This window comes from Mobula birostris, chromosome 13 (genome assembly GCF_030028105.1).
Source record: "Mobula birostris isolate sMobBir1 chromosome 13, sMobBir1.hap1, whole genome shotgun sequence".
NCBI lineage: Eukaryota > Metazoa > Chordata > Chondrichthyes > Myliobatiformes > Myliobatidae > Mobula > Mobula birostris.
In genome coordinates, this window is record NC_092382.1 from 35,031,337 (window position 1) to 35,049,208 (window position 17,872).

The 17,872-nt window shown below is 46.1% G+C and overlaps 1 protein-coding gene across 3 annotated transcripts in view; it reads right to left on the bottom strand.

Annotated features, from left to right (window-relative positions):
- LOC140206708 (NACHT, LRR and PYD domains-containing protein 3-like) overlaps positions 1–17,464 on the bottom strand; it is a 43,484-nt gene extending 26,020 nt beyond the window's left edge. For 2 of the 3 annotated variants that reach the window (XM_072274875.1, XM_072274873.1), the window contains exons 1-2: positions 17,363–17,464; positions 3,539–3,707 (exon numbers count right to left, since the gene is read on the bottom strand). The gene's annotated coding sequence lies outside the window, so the exon portion shown is untranslated. The remainder of the gene's footprint in view (positions 1–3,538; positions 3,708–17,362) is intronic. The other variant, XM_072274874.1, reaches the window with a different exon arrangement.
- Between the last annotated feature and the right edge of the window lie 408 nt (positions 17,465–17,872).

The following is a 17,872-nucleotide window of genomic DNA, read 5'->3' on the forward strand; positions in this document are numbered from 1 at the left end:
GACCTCTAAGTCACTTCTTAAGCTCCTTCTAGGCTTCCTTATAATTCTCTAGAGCCTTGATTGAATGTTGCTTCCTAAATCTAAAGAATGCTTCCTTTTCCCTCTTGCTGAAATGTTCCCATCACTTGTGAACCACGGTTCATTTATATAAACATTCTTTAACTGTGTGTGGAACAAATCGACCCCGAACCGCATACAAGTGTTCCTGAAGCAACCTTCACAGTTTCATTGTGCATTTCCCTTTGAAAATGTTCCCCCAATTTACACTCCTAAACTGCTCCGAATACCATTGTAATTATCCACTCACTAATTAAATACTGCCTCATATCGTCTGCTACTATCCTTGTCCACGATCATAATAAAAGTTGGGATGTTGTGGTCACTATCTCAAGAAGGTCACCCATCGTGACATCTGTCACCACACCAGCGTCATTGCCTCATACTAGATGCAGTACGGCAACTCCTCCGGTGAGCCCATCCACAAACTATGTCAAGAATCCTTCCTGGACACACAACGCACTCTGCCCCATTGACACATTTTGGAACAAGCAAGTGGAATCAACATCAGGAAAGTGGAGGTCAACAATGATAACAACCTTGTTGCTTCTGCAGCTTTCCCAAAACTGCCAAGTTATCTGCTCTCGTTATACCGGTGGCTTTGGGGGAGGCCTATAGAATAATTTCAGAATGATATCCCCCTTCCCGTTTCGGACTTTCACCCACATGGATGTCCTCTCTTTATGTACCTGTGATACCATCCCTAATTAGTAAAGACAATTCTCCCCATTTCACTCCCCACCCCCCCAAATAAAACCTGAAACATCAAACTTCAATTCTGCCCTTGTAACAGTCAGGTCTGTGAAATGGTTATAACATGTACCATCCATGTACTGAACCATGCTCTAAGTTACTCTTATTTTTAATACTTATTTTATTGAAGTAAACACATTTCCAACCGACTACATTATGCCCTGTCCACAACCGATCCATCCACAGTCTCTCTGGACATTGCATCTGCCTTTATTTCAACTGTTCTGTCATCTGACCAAACACTCCGGTTTCCATCCCACAACTACTGAGTTTAAGGCGACCCCCGCAGCTCCAGCTGACCAGCCTCCAAGAACATTTGCTCATCTCAACTACAGATATAACCCATGCATTTGATACAGGGTCAAATGGGAACATAACTTCATTGGAAGTTATTCTGCTTAGTCACAGGTACGTAGGTTCTGACAATTTATTAGTAGAAAAGTGTTTGATGATGACAGCGTATGTAAATGCAAATTACTGAGTGAAATGCGATGCTGGGACATTTGGCTTCAAGAGTGTTTGCCCTTAACAAAGGCTTGCGTGACGATATACTGGAGGGCAAGTATATCATTGCAGCTTGCAATAGCCAGAGGAATCAATGACATGCTGCTGTAGTTCACGGTAATTCCACATTTGTGCAATCACTACAGCAGGAAACAACTGTGGTGTCTTATAAAGGCAAAAATTCTCAACGCGTTTTGAGATAATTTTGATCTAACACAGAATAGCAAGGAAACAGAACTGATGAGAGTTTGAAATGAGCAAACAATATGAGGGAATGGGCGTGGTTTCGCAGAGCTGATACTGACAGCACATTAGTAGATCTGGAGTGATTGCAGCTAGGTCTGATAGAGGCATACATGTTATTTCTAGGATTATTCAGTCTCACTCCAGCTATTCACAAGGAACAAGGAAATGGCAGACAAATTGAACAAGTATTTTGGATCTGACTTCACTAGGGAAGACACAAACAATCTCCCAGATATAATAGTGGACAAAGGACCTAGGGTAATGGATGAACTGAAGGAAATTTATATTGAGCAGGAAATGGTGTTGGATAAACTGTTGGGTCTGAAGGCTGGTAAGTCCCGAGGACCTGATGGCCTGCATCCCAGGGTATTTAAGGAGGTGGGTTTAGAAATCGTGGAAGCATTGGTAATCATTTTCCAATGTTCTATAGATTCAAGATCAGTTCCGTGGATTGGAGGGAGGCTAATGTTGTCCCTCCCTTCAGGAAGGGAGGAAGAGAGAAAACAGGGAATTATCCACCGGTTAGCCTGACGTCGGTGGTGGGAAAGATGCTGGAGTCAATTATAAAAGATGAAAATACGACACATCTGGATAGCAGTAACAGGATCGGTCCGAGTCAGCATGGATTTACGAAGGGGAAATCGTGCTTGCTAATCTTCTGGAATTTTTTGAGGATGTAACTATGAAAATGGACAAGGGAGAGCCAGTGGATGTAATGTACCTGGACTTTCAGAAAGCCTTTGATAAAGTCCCACATAGGAGATTAGCGGGCAAAATTAGGGCACATGGTATTGGGGGCAGAGTACTGACATGGATTGAAAATTGGCTGGCTGACAGAAAACAAAGCGTAGCGATTAATGGGTCCCATTCGGAATGGCAGGCGGTGACCAGTGGGGTACCGCAGGGTTCAGTGCTTGGACCGCAGCTGTTTACAATATATATTAATGATTTAGATGAGGGAATTAAAAGTAACATTAGCAAATTTGCCGATGACACAAAGCTGGGTGGCAGTGTGAAATGTGAGGATGCTGTTATGAGAATGCAGGGTGAATTGGACAGGCTGGGTGAGTGGGAAGATGAATGGCAGATGCAGTTTAATGTGGATAAATGTGAGGTTATCCACTTTGGTGGTAAGAACAGGAAGGCAGATTATTATCTAAATAGAGTCAAGTTAGGAAAAGGGGAAGTACAATGAGATCGAGGTGTTCTTGTACATCAGTCATTGAAAGCAAGCATGCAAGTACAGCAGGCAGTGAAGAAAGCTAACGGCATGCTGGCCTTCATAACAAGGGGAATTGAGTATAAGAGCAAAGAGGCCCTTCTGCAGCTGTACAGAGCCCTGGTGAGACTACACCTGGAGTACTGTGTGCAGTTTTGATCTCCAAATTTGAGGAAGGACATTCATGCTATTGAGGGAGTGCAGCGTAGGTTCACAAGGTTAATTCCCAGGATGGCAGAACTGTCATATGTCGAAAGATTGGAGAGACTGGGCTTGTATACTCTCGAATTTAGAAGGCTGAGAGGGGATCTTATTGAAACATATAAGATTATTAAGGGATTGGACACGCTGGAGTCAGGAAGCATGTTCCCACTGATGGGTGAGTCCAGAACCAGAGGCCACAGTTTAAGAATAAGGGGTAGGCCATTTAGAACGGAGTTGAGGAAAAACTTTTTCACCCAGAGAGTGGTGGATATATGGAATGTTCTGCCCCAAAAGGCTGTGGAGGCCAAGTCTCTGGATGCTTCCAAGAAAGAGATGGATAGAGCTCTTAAAGATAGTGGAATCAAAGGTTGTGGGGATAAGGCAGGAACTGGATACTGATTGTGGATGATCAGCCATGATCACAGGAAATGGCGTTGCTGGCTCGAAGGGCCGAATGGGCTACCCCTGCACCTATTGTCTATTGTCTATTTCCTACCAGCCTTGGTACAGAAATGTAATGTCTAAAGGACTAGAGTTTGAGTAAATAAGACTCACCAAACTTTCCCCTGAGTGAATCAATGGAAACCCTGAGTCAGAATGGTTCTCTTCAGTTGGTGCTCTCAGTCATCGAGCTGGTCCACTTGCTGCTGTTCCCTCATCTTCAGCTGAGGTTTTCTTCCAGTCGTGGGCGTTTCTTCCAATATATCTCTCAGCCCAGATCTAACTTTAAACAGAGAGATAATGAAGCATGTTACTAATGCAAAGGAGAATAAACCATTAAACTCATTGAAATTTAAATCTTGAACTCATACATAATTATCCGAGTGAAGAAATCTGTAACTGTCCCTCACATTTTATAAACCAAAATGCTGGAGGAACTCATCAGGCCAGTCAGCTTCTGTAAGTCGACTTTTCTCTCTTCCATAGCCGCTGCCTGGCCTGCTGAGTTCCTCCAGCATTTTGTGTGTGTTGCTTGGATCTCCAGAATCTGCACACTTTCTGTTGTTTGTGATAGGATACAAATAAGTCATCGTTCAGTCATGGTATAAGATGTGTCATAATACGTAGGAGTAGATTTAGGGGATACGGTCATTCTATTCTGCTCCATAATCAATCATGGAGGATTTTTTTCTTCCAACACCGTATTCTTGCTTCCCTGCTATAACTCTCACCTATTTAGCAATCCAGAACATGAATATACCCAACGGTAGCCTCCACTACATTTTATGGCATCAAATTCCACAGATCAACCAACATTTGGCTAAATAATTGCTCTCATCCCAGTTTTAAAGTGAAGCTTCATATTCTGAGGCAGCACACTCAGATCCCAAACTCTCCGTCTAATCAAGACGTTTTCTCCATTCCCACTGCATCCATACTTGCTGTTATTCAGTTGGTGTAAATAATCACTCCCGTCTTAACTTCACCTCCCCCCAACAACACTCAATCGCCATCCCTCTAAGCGCCTCTGAACACAGGCCCAGGGCCATCAAATGCTCCTCATGCATAATGCTTATCATTCCTCAGATTATTTTTGTGAAGCTTGGTAGCAACAACTGTAGTGAATACATTTCCGGGGAAAACAGGACGATTGTACCAGGATGATGTACTGGGAAAAGCTCTGGTTTCCTTCCTCTTCTATCAACTCTCACAAAACGAGCGCAGGTGCACTGGTCCACTCGCAGGAGATTTATAATGTTCCAGGGTGAATGTAATAAAGAGTAACTGGAATCACTGGAAACGCTCAGCTGGTAAGGAACAGCTGTGTGGGAGAGGAAAAATACTAGCGATTCGGTTTCCTAATCTTTCGTCAGAACGGATCAAACATCATACAGTTTTTAGTGGAAAGTCATGGGTTGTTCTCCATGTAGCGGTGTGGACTGAGGGAAGATCTGATAGAGGTTTATAAGATTATGAAAGACATAGATAGAGTAGACAGGGAGCATCATTTTTTTGTGTAGAAATGTCTAATACCAGAGGACATGCAATGAAGGTGTGAGGGAGTAGGTGCGAAGGAAATGTAAGGGTAAGTTGTTTTACATCAGAGAGGTGTGGATGCCTGGAATGCGCTGTCTGTTATGGTGATGGAAGCAAATACACTGGAGGGTTTTAAGAGATGTTTCGATAGGCCCATGGGTGTGAGGAAGATTGAGAGGATATGGACATTGTGTAGGTAGGAGTCATTAGCTCTTTTTTTTGGGGCGGGGAGTGGGGTTTATTTACTTTTCAGCTGGCTTGGCACACCATTGTGGCCAAAGCGTCTGTTCCTGTGATGCACTGTGCTATATTCTGTTCTCTCTCCAGCATCTGGAGTTTCTCTTTGACTTCCACTGGCAGATAGACAGGTGGCAGTGAGGGGAATTTCCAAACGTGAATTGAATTCTGAAACCCCAGTCTATTTCTACTGGTGCAAACACAAAACAGCGCATTTAATCACAGCCTCTCCTTGTGAGGGATGGAATGGGAATTCATTCCCTGCTTTGCTTCCAAAGGAAATGCAGAACCAAATATCTGAACGCAGAACAGAAATACTCGCTGAACATCTCATAAACCCAGACAACTTGATCCCCTGATGCATTTTATCTGGGTCAAAACATGCGAGTCTGGCCCTGTAGCTCAGAAGGGTAGGGCAAGGAAGAGGAGGGCAGTTGTGATAGGGGACTCGATAGTAAGGGGGTAGATAGGCGATTCTGTGGACGCAGTCCAGAGACCCGGATGGTAGTTTGCCTCCTTGGTGCCAGGGTCCGGGATATTTCTGATCGTGTCCAAGATATCCTGAAGTGGGAGGGTGAGGAGCCAGAGGTCGTGGTACATATAGGTACCAATGACATAGGTAGGAAAAGGGATGAGGTCCTGAAAGGAGAATATAGGGAGCTAGGAAGGGAGTTGAGAAAAAGGACCGCAAAGGTAGTAATCTCGGGATTACTGCCTGTGCCACGCGACAGTGAGAGCAGGAATGCGATGAGGTGGAGGATAAATGCGTGGCTGAGGGATTGGAGCAGGGGGCAGAGATTCAAGTTTCTGGATCATTGGGACCTCTTTTGGCGCAGGCGTGACCTGTACAAAAAGGATGGGTTGCACTTGAATCCTAGGGGGACCAATATCCTGGCAGGGAGATTAGCGGGGGCTGCTGAGGTGACTTTAAACTAGAATGGTTGGGGGGTGGGAATCAAATTAAAGAGGCTAGGCGTGAGGAGGTTAGTTCACTACAGGGGGATGGGAACCAGTGCAGAGAGGCAGAGGGGTGTAAAGTGAGGGTAGAAACAAAAAGTACTATGGAGAAAAGTAAAAGTGGCAGGCCGACAAATCCAGGGCAAGCATTAAAAAGGGCCACTTTTCAGCATAATTGTATAAGGGCTAAGAGAGTTGTAAAAGAGCGCCTGAAGGCTTTCTGTGTCAATGCAAGGAGCATTCGTAATAAGGTGGATGAATTGAAAGTGCAGATTGTTATTAATGATTATGATATAGTTGGGATCACAGAGACATGGCTCCAGGGTGACCAGGGATGGGAGCTCAACGTTCAGGGATATTCGATATTCAGGAGGGATAGACATGAAGGAAGGGGAGGTGGGGTGGCGTTGCTGGTCAAAGAAGAGATTAACACAATAGAAAGGAAGGACATAAGCCGGGAAGATGTGGAATCGATATGGGTGGAGCTGCGTAACACTAAGGGGCAGAAGACGCTGGTGGGAGTTGTGTACAGGCCACCTAACAGTAGTAGTGAGGTTGGAGATGGTATTAAACAGGAAATTAGAAATGTGTGCAATAAAGGAACAGCAGTTATAATGGGTGATTTCAATCTACATGTAGATTGGGTGAACCAAATCGGTAAGGGTGCTGAGGAAGAGGATTTCTTGGAATGTATGCGGGATGGTTTTTTGAACCAACATGTCGAGGAACCGCCTAGAGAGCAGGCTATTCTGGACTGGGTTTTGAGCAATGAGGAAGGGTTAATTAGCGATCTTGTTGTGAGAGGCCCCTCGGGTAAGAGTGACCATAATATGGTGGAATTCTTCATTAAGATGGAGAGTGACATAGTTAATTCAGAAACAAAGGTTCTGAACTTAAAGAGGGGTAACTTTGAAGGCATGAGAAGTGAATTAGCTAAGATAGACTGGCAAATGACACTTAAAGGATTGACGGTGGATATGCAATGGCAAACATTTAAAGGTTGCATGGATGAACTGCAACAAATGCTCATTCCAGTTTGGCAAAAGAATAAATCAAGGAAGGTAGTGCACCCGTGGCTGACAAGAGAAATTAGGGATAGTATCAATTCCAAAGAAGAAGCATACAAATTAGCCAGAGAAAGTGGCTCACCTGAGGACTGGGAGAAATTCAGAGTTCAGCAGAGGAGGACAAAGGGCTTAATTAGGAGGGGGAAAAAAATTATGAGAGAAAACTGGCAGGCAACATAAAAACGGACTGTAAAAGCTTTTATAGATATGTGAAAAGGAAAAGACTGGTAAAGACAAATGTAGGTCCCCTGCAGACAGAAACAGGTGAATTGATTATGGGGAGCAAGGACATGGCAGACCAATTGAATAATTACTTTGGTTCTGTCTTCACTAAGGAGGACATAAATAATCTTCCAGAAATAGTAGGGGACAGAGGGTCCAGTGAGATGGAGGAACTGAGCGAAATACATGTTAGTAGGGAAGTGGTTTTCGGTAAATTGAAGGGATTGAAGGCAGATAAATCCCCAGGGCCAGATGGTCTGCATCCCAGGGTGCTTAAGGAAGTAGCCCAAGAAATAGTGGATGCATTAGTGATAATTTTTCAAAACTCGTTAGATTCTGGACTAGTTCCTGAGGATTGGAGGGTGGCTAATGTAACTCCACTTTTTAAAAAAGGAGAGAGAGAGAAACCGGGGAATTATAGACTGGTTAGCCTAACGTCGGTGGTGGGGAAACTACTGGAGTCAGTTATCAAGGATGTGATAACAGCACATTTGGAAAGCGGTGAAATGATCGGACAAAGTCAGCATGGATTTGTGAAAGGAAAATCATGTCTGACGAATCTCATAGAATTTTTTGAGAAAGTAACTAGTAGAGTGGATAGGGGAGAACCAGTGGATGTGGTATATTTGGATTTTCAAAAGGCTTTTGACAAGGTCCCACACAGGAGATTAGTGTGCAAACTTAAAGCACACGGTATTGGGGGTAAGGTATTGGTGTGGGTGGAGAGTTGGTTAGCAGACAGGAAGCAAAGAGTGGCAATAAATGGGACCTTTTCAGAATGGCAGGCGGTGACTAGTGGGGTACCGCAAGGCTCAGTGCTGGGACCCCAGTTGTTTACAATATATATTAATGACTTGGATGAGGGAATTAAATGCAGCATCCCCAAGTTTGCGGATGACACGAAGCTGGGCGGCAGTGTTAGCTGTGAGGAGGATGCTAAGAGGATGCAGGGTGACTTGGATATGTTGGGTGAGTGGGCAAATTCATGGCAGATGCAATTTAATGTGGATAAATGTGAAGTTATCCACTTTGGTGGCAAAAGTAGGAAAAGAGATTATTATCTGAATGGTGGCCGATTGGGAAAAGGAGAGGTGCAACGAGACCTGGGTGTCATTATACACCAGTCATTGAAAGTGGGCATGCAGGTACAGCAGGCGGTGAAAAAGGCGAATGGTATGCTGGCATTTATAGCAAGAGGATTTGAGTACAGGAGCAGGGAGGTACTACTGCAGTTGTACAAGGCCTTGGTGAAACCACACCTGGAGTATTGTGTGCAGTTTTGGTCCCCTAATCTGAGGAAAGACATCCTTGCCATAGAGGGAGTACAGAGAAGGTTCACCAGATTGATTCCTGGGATGGCAGGACTTTCATATGAAGAAAGACTGGATGAACTGGGCTTGTACTCGTTGGAATTTAGAAGATTGAGAGGGGATCTGATTGAAACGTATAAGATCCTAAAGGGATTGGACAGGCTAGATGCAGGAAGATTGTTCCCGATGTTGGGGAAGTCCAGAACGAGGGGTCACAGTTTGAGGATAGAGGGGAAGCCTTTTACGACCGAGATTAGGAAAAACTTCTTCACACAGAGAGTGGTGAATCTGTGGAATTCTCTGCCACAGGAAACAGTTGAGGCCAGTTCATTGGCTATATTTAAGAGGGAGTTAGATATGGCCCTTGTGGCTACGGGGGTCAGGGGGTATGGAGGGAAGGCTGGGGCGGTGTTCTGAGTTGGATGATCAGCCATGATCATAATAAATGGCGGTGCAGGCTCGAAGGGCCGAATGGCCTACTCCTGCACCTATTTTCTATGTTTCTATGTTTCTATTCCCGAATCCAACCTCGGAGGGTCACAGCCCACACCGAGAGCCTCGCACATCTCTTCCACATCTGACGCTGGGTGTTCCCACATCTCACACCGAGAGATTCACGCTACCAATATCCAGCCCCCGGAGACGTCTGCTTCTTTGCTGAAGGAGGAACATCCCGCAGCATCAGTGAAGGCACCAACGTAGACCGAAGCACAATCACTGCCAGTTACATATTCCTATTAGCCCATCCAGTCCGTGCCATGTTCGGTCTCGTCCCATCCTCCTGCATCCGGACCATAGCCCTCTATACCTCCCTCACCTATCTACCTGCTCAAACATCTCTTAAATACTACATTGAACCTTCATCTCTCAGGTGCCTTCATCGGACTCCACAACCCTGGGAAACGAGCCCTGGTGTATGTATTTGGTCCATCGTCGTCGATGAAGACCTCGACATCATTAGTCATTTTGAGACTGGATTCCGTGTGTCTGAAGGTGACTGATCAGGCCAAGTCGGGAACGGAATGTCCTGGCACATGTAGTTTCGCTAGTAGCTCTGGACTTGCGCAGCTCCCGCTTATGTTGTCCTTCAGCAATGCGCCTTGCTTCGTAAGCTTGACAGCCCTTGTTGACGCGGCCGCGCTAGGTCGGGCTGTTTTGTGCCAGCGTTTCCCAGGAGGTCGTGTCTATGTCAAGCCACTTCAAGGAGGCCTTTAGTGCGTCTTTGTAACGTTTCTTCTGCCCTCCATGAGAGCGTCATCCAGCAGCGAGTTCCCAAAAGGAGCTCGTCCGGCTCGTCCGGCTTACGGATGAATAACCTGCCCACCGGGTCTATACTCTCATCAGCAGTGTTTACACTGATGGTAGACTTGCACTAAAGAGAACTTCAGTGTCTGGTACATTGTCTTGCCATCTAATGCGTAATATTCTGCAAAGACAGGTCATGTGGAAATGGATGAGCTGTCTTGCGTTCCTTCGATACACAGTCCATGTTTCACGGGTATACAGGAGGGTAGTGAGTACCACTGCTCTGTAGACCTTCAGTTTTGTTGCTGGACTGATTCCTCGACGTCCCCATAGCGTGGAGCGCAGTCTACCGAAAGCAGAACTTGCCTTCGCTATTCTGCAGTTAACTTCTGTATCAATAGTCACTGGTCGGGAGAGGGTGCTGCCAAGGTCAGTAAACTGGTGCACTGCCTGTAGTTTCTGTCCTTTGACTATGATTTTCGGTTCTGTGCACGGTGCATGAGGGGCAGGCTGGTGCATGATTTCGGCCTTTTTGATATTGATGGTGAGTCCAAAGTTGTCACAAGCCGTGGAGAATTTGTACATATTGACTTGCATCTCTGGCTCCGAGCCGGCATACAGGGCGCAGTCATTGACAAAGAGGAAGTCTCTCAGAACAGTCTACTTCACTTTGATAATAGCTTGAAGTCCCCTCAGGTTGAAGAGCTTCCCATCCACTCTGTACTTGAGGCTGATTCCAGCATCACTGTCCTGGAAGACATCATTCAGCATGGCAGTAAACATCATGCTGAACAGTGTGGGTGCGAGCACACAGCCCTGTTTGACGACACTGGTGACTGGGAACGCCTTAGTGGATTCTCCGCCGTCCAGCCTGGTGTATGAGGCTGGGCATCAAGGACTTGACAGACTACGTGAGGGAAAAAATAGGCTTGACTGTACCAGTGACGTTGTCCTCCCTGGCGCTCTGAACACTGCTTCGAGACATGCAATACAAGCCAGCCACAAAAACTAACTCCCCCCGCACCCCCCCCCCCACCCCCGACAGCTGAGCAATCAATGTCTGTAACACCAGACGTAATAAGGAATCTGCAGAGGTGTTGGGACAGAAACCATCCAGGCTGAGCTCGCATACAGTGTGCACATCAGCGCATTCATGTCTTCATCGTCAACAATTCACTCGTCCAGGCTGCTGTTCCCACATGCTTCAAATCAGCCGCCATCCTCCCTGTACCAACGAACTCTACACATTCAGAACAAAACGACTCCTGCCCGGTGGACCTGCATGGCGTGCTTTGAACGGCTGATAACGGCACACATCAGAAACTCCAATCCTTGCTCACTGGGCGCTCACCAATAAGTTGACCTACCGAATCACTGCAGGGCAGATGCCGCAGCATCTGTCATTCCCCTTGGCCTGACACACATAGAAAATAGGGACACTTGTGTCAGAACGTTGTTTCTGAGCTTCAGTTCGGCAGGTAACACTATTGTCCCACAGACATTGGTGAACAAATCCCTTGTCAGCCATCTAAACACACCTTGGGCTTCCTGGACAACAGACCGCAGCCAGTCAGGTTGCACCGCTCGTCCATTCCCATTACCGTGAACTCGGCTGCGTGTTGTACACTCTGCTCACACACGTCTGAATGGCCAAACACACAATAACCACATTGAAAACTTTCCCCGAAGGCAGATTGTGGTGCGGCTCATCAGTGAGAATAATGATATGTCAGGCAGAGAAAACAGCTTAAGGCCTGGAGCCAGTCAAATAACCACTTTCCCAATGTCAACAAGACAAAGGGGATGGTTATCGACTTCTTTCTCCTTCTTGATTTTATAAACCTATAGTGTCACCCAAATTCTCCTCTGCTTCTCTGGAATAAAGATCCAGCTCGGCCAACCTCTCCCTATGACACGGCCCTCTAGTCCAGGCAGCATCGTCATCAATCTCTTCTGCGCCCTCTCCAGCTCGATAATATCTTTCATACAATAGGGTGATCACAACTGTACAGAATACTCGTTGTAGCCTCACCAGCTATTTGTATAACTACAATGTAATGTCTGTAATCCAAAACTCAATGCCTGACTGATGAAGGCCAGCATGATTAAAACCTGCTTTTCCACCCTCTATATCTGTAGATCTGCTTTCAGCGAACTTTACCCTTGTAATCCCAGTTCGCTCTGTGCCACCACACTTGGAGATCCGCCATTCAGCATATCAGGCCCACCATGTTTACTGTCCAAAATGCACCATCTTTCACTTGTCCAAGTTGCAAACCATTTACTTTCTCTCGGTTCTATCTCCATAACTGACAAACATCTCTTTCAAATACATTCCAACATATTGCAATATCCACAAGACTCCCTCGTTTAGCCTCACAACTTGCTAACCAGGCTATGTACATTAATATACAAATCAAAGTCATCACTAATATAACACACTTAAAAGTTGCTGGTGAACGCAGCAGGCCAGGCAGCATCTCTAGGAAGAGGTACAGTCGACGTTTCAGGCCCAGACCCTTCGTCAGGACTAACTGAAGGAAGAGTGAGTAAGGGATTTGAAAGTTGGAGGGGGAGGGGGACATCTAAAATGACAGGAGAAGACAGGAGGGGGAGGGATGGAGCCAAGAGCTGGACAGTTGATTGGAAAAAGGGATATGAGAGGATCATGGGACGGGAGACCAAGGGAGAAAGAAAGGGGGAGGGGTGAAGCCCAGGGGATGGGCAAGGAGTATAGTGAGAGGGACAGAGGGAGAAAAAGGAGAGAGAGAAAAAGAATATAACTATATAATAATGAATAAATAAACAACGAATGGGGTACGAGGGGGAGGAGGGACCTTAACGGAAGTTTGAGAAGTCAATGTTCATGCCATCAGGTTGGAGGTCACCCAGACGGATATAAGGAGTTGTTTCTCCAACCTGAGTGTGGCTTCATCTTTACAGTACAGGAGGCCGTGCATAGACATATGAGAATGGGAATAGGACGTGGAATTAAAATGTATGTCCACTGGGAGATCCTGCTTTCTCTGGCGGACAGAGCGTAGGTGTTCAGCGAAACGGTCTCCCAGTCTGCGTCTTGTCTCGCCAATATATGGAAGTCGCATCGGGAGAACCGGGCGCAGTATATCACCCCAGCCGACTCACAGCTGAAGTGTCGCCTCACCTGGAAGGACTGTCTGGAGCCCTGAATAGTGGTAAGGGAGGAAGTGTAAGGGCACCTGTTCCGCTTACAAGGATAAGTGCCAGGAAGGAGATCGGTGGGGAGGGAGGGGAGGGACGATTGGCCAAGGGAGTCGCCTAGGGAGCGATCCCTGCGGAAAGCAGAAAGGGTGGGTGGAGGGAAAGATGTGCTTAGTGGTGGGTTCCCGTTGGAGGTGGCGGAAGTTACGGAGAATTATATGTTGGACCCGGAGGCTGGTGGGGTGGCAGGTGAGGACTAGGGGAACCCTATTCCTAGTGGGGTGGCGGGAGGATGGGGCGCGAGCAGATGTGAATGAAATGGGAGAGATGTGCTTGAGAGCAGAGTTGATAGTGGAGGAAGGGAAGCCCCTTTGTTTAAAAAAGGAGGACATCTCCCTCGTCCTGGAATGAAAATCATCCGTCTTCCCGTGCTCTATGTTTTGCGTTTCTGTCGTCCCAATTCCAGGGTTCAGAGGTTCCTGTTGTCCCAGGTCCAAGGCTCGGCTGTTCCTCAGTACCAAGTCAAGGCTTCGTGTTCTCGTCTTGTCCATGTGCCTCGTCCTCCCCATGTTCCTCGTCCTGTGCTGGAGTCTCCTCGTCCTGTACTGGAGTTCCCTCGTCTTGAAAGGAGTCTCTCTTTCCGTCCTGTAGCCTCGCTTAGTTCCAGAGTCCGAGCCCAAGTCAAGGCACAGGTTCTTGGTCCTTGCCCAGTCCCTGGCTCGGAGTCCGAGCCGAAGCCTCGTCATGTCCTCGCCTCGAAGAAGCCAAGCCATGAAGAACCCAAGCCATGTCCATTCCTGTAGCCACGTCATGTCCTCGCCTAGTTACGGAGTCCGAACCCGAGTCAAGACCAGGTTCTGTGTCCTTGTCCACTCTCCGGCATTGAGTCCAAGCCCAGGCTCCTAGTTCCCATTTCCTTGTCCTAGTCCCGCTTGCCTAGCCAATGTCCCAGCCCAAGTCTGTGTTCTTCCGCAGCTCTCTAGTCAAGTCCTTTTCCTAGTCCTTCATTGTCTGTGTCTTGCATTTGGGTCGCCCCCCAGCACCCTCCTTATCATAGGCACGTTTTGTAGCCGGAGGTTTGCCGTGGTTTTCCTGCCATTTCTGATTCTCAAATTAAGGTGGAACTGGAACTTAACAAAGCTCTGCCTGGGTCGGGGCTCAGGCTGGCTCACCGGTCTGCAGATTGTGAGAGGATGCAGATAAACCTGCTTGTCTCCAGCAGCTAAACGGATCTCATTTCTTCACTATCTTATTGGTCAGCGAGAATTTGCTCAGCACAGTTGGCTGCCATTTTTTCCTCAGGGTGGCTGGGACGAAATGCTTTTAATGTAAAATTGTAAAATACTGTATAAGATATTGGGAGCTCAGTAATTCAGTCTACATCTGTGAAAAGAGAAATGGTGGAACACCCAGTTTCAGATATGGGGCTGTCCAAGATGCTGCAGATCTGCTGAGCGATTCCAGCATTTTCTTCTTCTTGCTTTACATTTCCGGCAACAGTGGTATTTTTTTTTTGTCTATTTTAATGCAGAGATATTAAAATTGCAAAATGTTTGGGACACCCAAAAACTGTTCAACATATCTGTGGATATTCAATCACCACCCCTACCAATTTATTGGTTATCAGTTCATTCCGACCCTGGTGTAATACAGACCAAGTTTGGTCTGGCCATTCACTGCAACAGAACTTCCCCCAGGCGTCTTGGACCCCACCGTGCCGCAGGACCCGGGAGGGGATGTCGACAGGGTGGGTCTAGACCTGTGCAACCCTCTACTGACCTAAAACTCATTCACGCACACGCTATTCCTTTCTGAGGAGTGGAATATAAACCCCACTAACTGACTAAAAGGAACCATCATCATCCTATGGGATGGATATCCGAAGAAGAAGAAGAAGAAGAAGAAGAAGAAGAAGAAGAAGAAGAAGAAGAAGAAGAAGAAGAAGAAGAAGAAGAAGAAGGAGAAGAAGGTGGTGTAATACTTTCCATACCGTCAATGCTCACAGCATTCTTTCCTCCCACTATTATTACTGACACACACATCACACTCGTCACAGGCCTCTATTCACTAAATCCATCTTCAATCATCACCCTTCGCTTGCTGTCATTGAGTTCGGTCAAAATAGTCATGTTCTGGTAAAACTACAAATTGTTTGACAGACAATCGCCACGATCTTCAGCATCACTGCAGACTGTGGACATTTTAATCCCAGCTATAGAATTACCGATATACTGCCCGTTCCATATTCTCCGAGACTCCATCCGAATATTACAACCTACACAATGACTGCCCTGTGACGCTTTGGCATCAGCGATTGCCGTGGTGTTCCTAGCATTTGGGAATCACAAACTGAGGAGAAACGAACCTAACGATCGTCTATCCATCTTAATGTAAAATTCCTGCAAAAATACATTGTCTTTTTTCTCTCTTTGTTTTACTGCACAGATGATATCTGATTGCAAAATATTTGGGGCGAAAAAAGCTATTTAATAGATTTGTGTAATGCCAGCCGCACCACACCAATTTATTAGTTTTCAGTTCACTCCGACCCTGGTGTAATACATTCCATACCGTCAATACTCACAGCATCCTGCCGTCCATCTATCACTCTGTTGCAGTTGCTCCTGAGGTCACCGTCTCTACGCTAAGTAACGGTGACCACAGAGCGAGAAACATGCGCAACACTTCTTGCAGATCCGGGGGGCTGTTGCCCTGGAAACGGAGGAAGTAGCTCACCGCAAATAATTGCGAAAGGAAATAACAAACTCAATATAATATGCTACGTGTTTCATAATGACAAAAAAAAAGCACTGCAGCCATTTTGTAACGGTGAAATTAAAATGTAATGGTTTAATGGCTGCTGCATTTATCCTGCCTCGTGCTGTATTCAAGTAAACATCAATTAATCGAACAAAAAAAAACACAGCTCCTGGAAGGCTCAGTGATGTAAAAGTGCAGTACAATACTTCAGAATGAGGCAAAGGTTAGAAGAAAGATGGTAGATATACATCATTGACGTGGTGAGATACAGGCTGGAAGGAGGTTTAACAAGATGGCACGGAATGATCAGATAGAACCAGTTGGGAGAAGGGATCGAGAACAATCACTGATGGCTCTTCAGCATTACACAGATACTGAATTAATAGTACATACCACTATATGCAGTATATATATGAACCTGAAGTGTCAAAGCTACAACAAACAATAAGAACGTTTGAATGTAACCTTAGCCCCTGAACGTACCATAGAAAGCATCCCATCCGGATACTTTCACAACTTCCTACGGCTATTATTCTTCGTTTGACTGCAGGAAATAGCATAGATCTATGGACACAGCTGAGCACATCATAGGAACTCCACTGTCTATATGCTTCCCGCTGCCTCAGTGAATCAGGAAACATAATCAAAGATTCCCAGAACCCTGGACATTCTCAATTCTCAACCACCCAACGGGTCGAAGATAAAAAAAACAACAACAGTAACCATACCACTAGGCTCAAAGACGGCTCCCATTCTACTGTTATAAGCAAACTGAAAATTCCTCATCATGATACAATGGACTCCTGACCTCACAATGTAACTGGATGTGACTTTGCATCATGTCTACCTGCATTGAAATTTCTCTGTAACCATAAGCCTTTGTTACACTCTGTTAATGTTTTATCTAATATACTGTTTTACCTAATATACTTTTTGCCCACACAAAAAAAGAGGGGGCGTCACAAATCTGGATCTCACTGCTTTGTCTGAACTGACGAACGATGAAACTGCTCATACACGCGGAACAGCGTCCCGCAGATGCGATTGATTCGTTTAACTACAGGCTGCAAGAACACAACAGGCCAAATAACCGCTTCCCGTGTCCTGGTATTACCTAAAACAGTTATCGGACCCAGGCATCTAACCAGGTGAAGTTTGGATCCGATACCGCGCGAGGTGATGGAGGCAATTTTTCCCAGGTACAACTCAACGGATGAGTGCAGTCCAGGCATCGCCACCTCACCTATTCCTAGGACTAAAGCAACAGGGGCTGAGCGGCGGCTCATCGCAGGAGGTTCGGTGTGAAGGCCCCACAACCCGGATCGACCCCGGCAGCTTCGCTCCATCAGCCCGGACCGACCCGCCAGTTCGGGTGAGTTAACGGGATTCAAACATGCCCGCTCGGAACGGCCTCAAATACTCACCGATGGGAACTTGATGTATTTGCCTCGCAGACAGTAATCCTGCCCCCGTCTCCCCGCGACGATCCGCTTCAACACAGAACGGAAAGAAAACCAATGAACATCGGAGGCTGAGCATGCGCAATTTGAGCTCCAAATCTTCAGAGCCGGGGCGGGGGTTTTGGAGGCAGAGCAAAGAGGTTAGAAAGGAACGATAGACCATAGAGCATAAAGTTGTTCAAAATTTAAAAATAATAGTAATAATAATAATATAAGTAATAATAAACCGATTCTCCATTTTAATTTTATGAAAATATTAGACAACCTTGTTTGCTGCTTTGAATCTTCTGGAAGGGGGTTTAACTGAAGTGTATACATTTTCGAGACACACTGATAAATGGAAAAGGCTTAATTCTCTCATAAATACTGTCGTACATGGGGAAACATTAGATGCACCGCAGCTCGTAGCAGTGAAATGAGTCAAGAAAAATAAATGCCCACCCACAATGCGAGGACGTGACAGATCTGGATCTC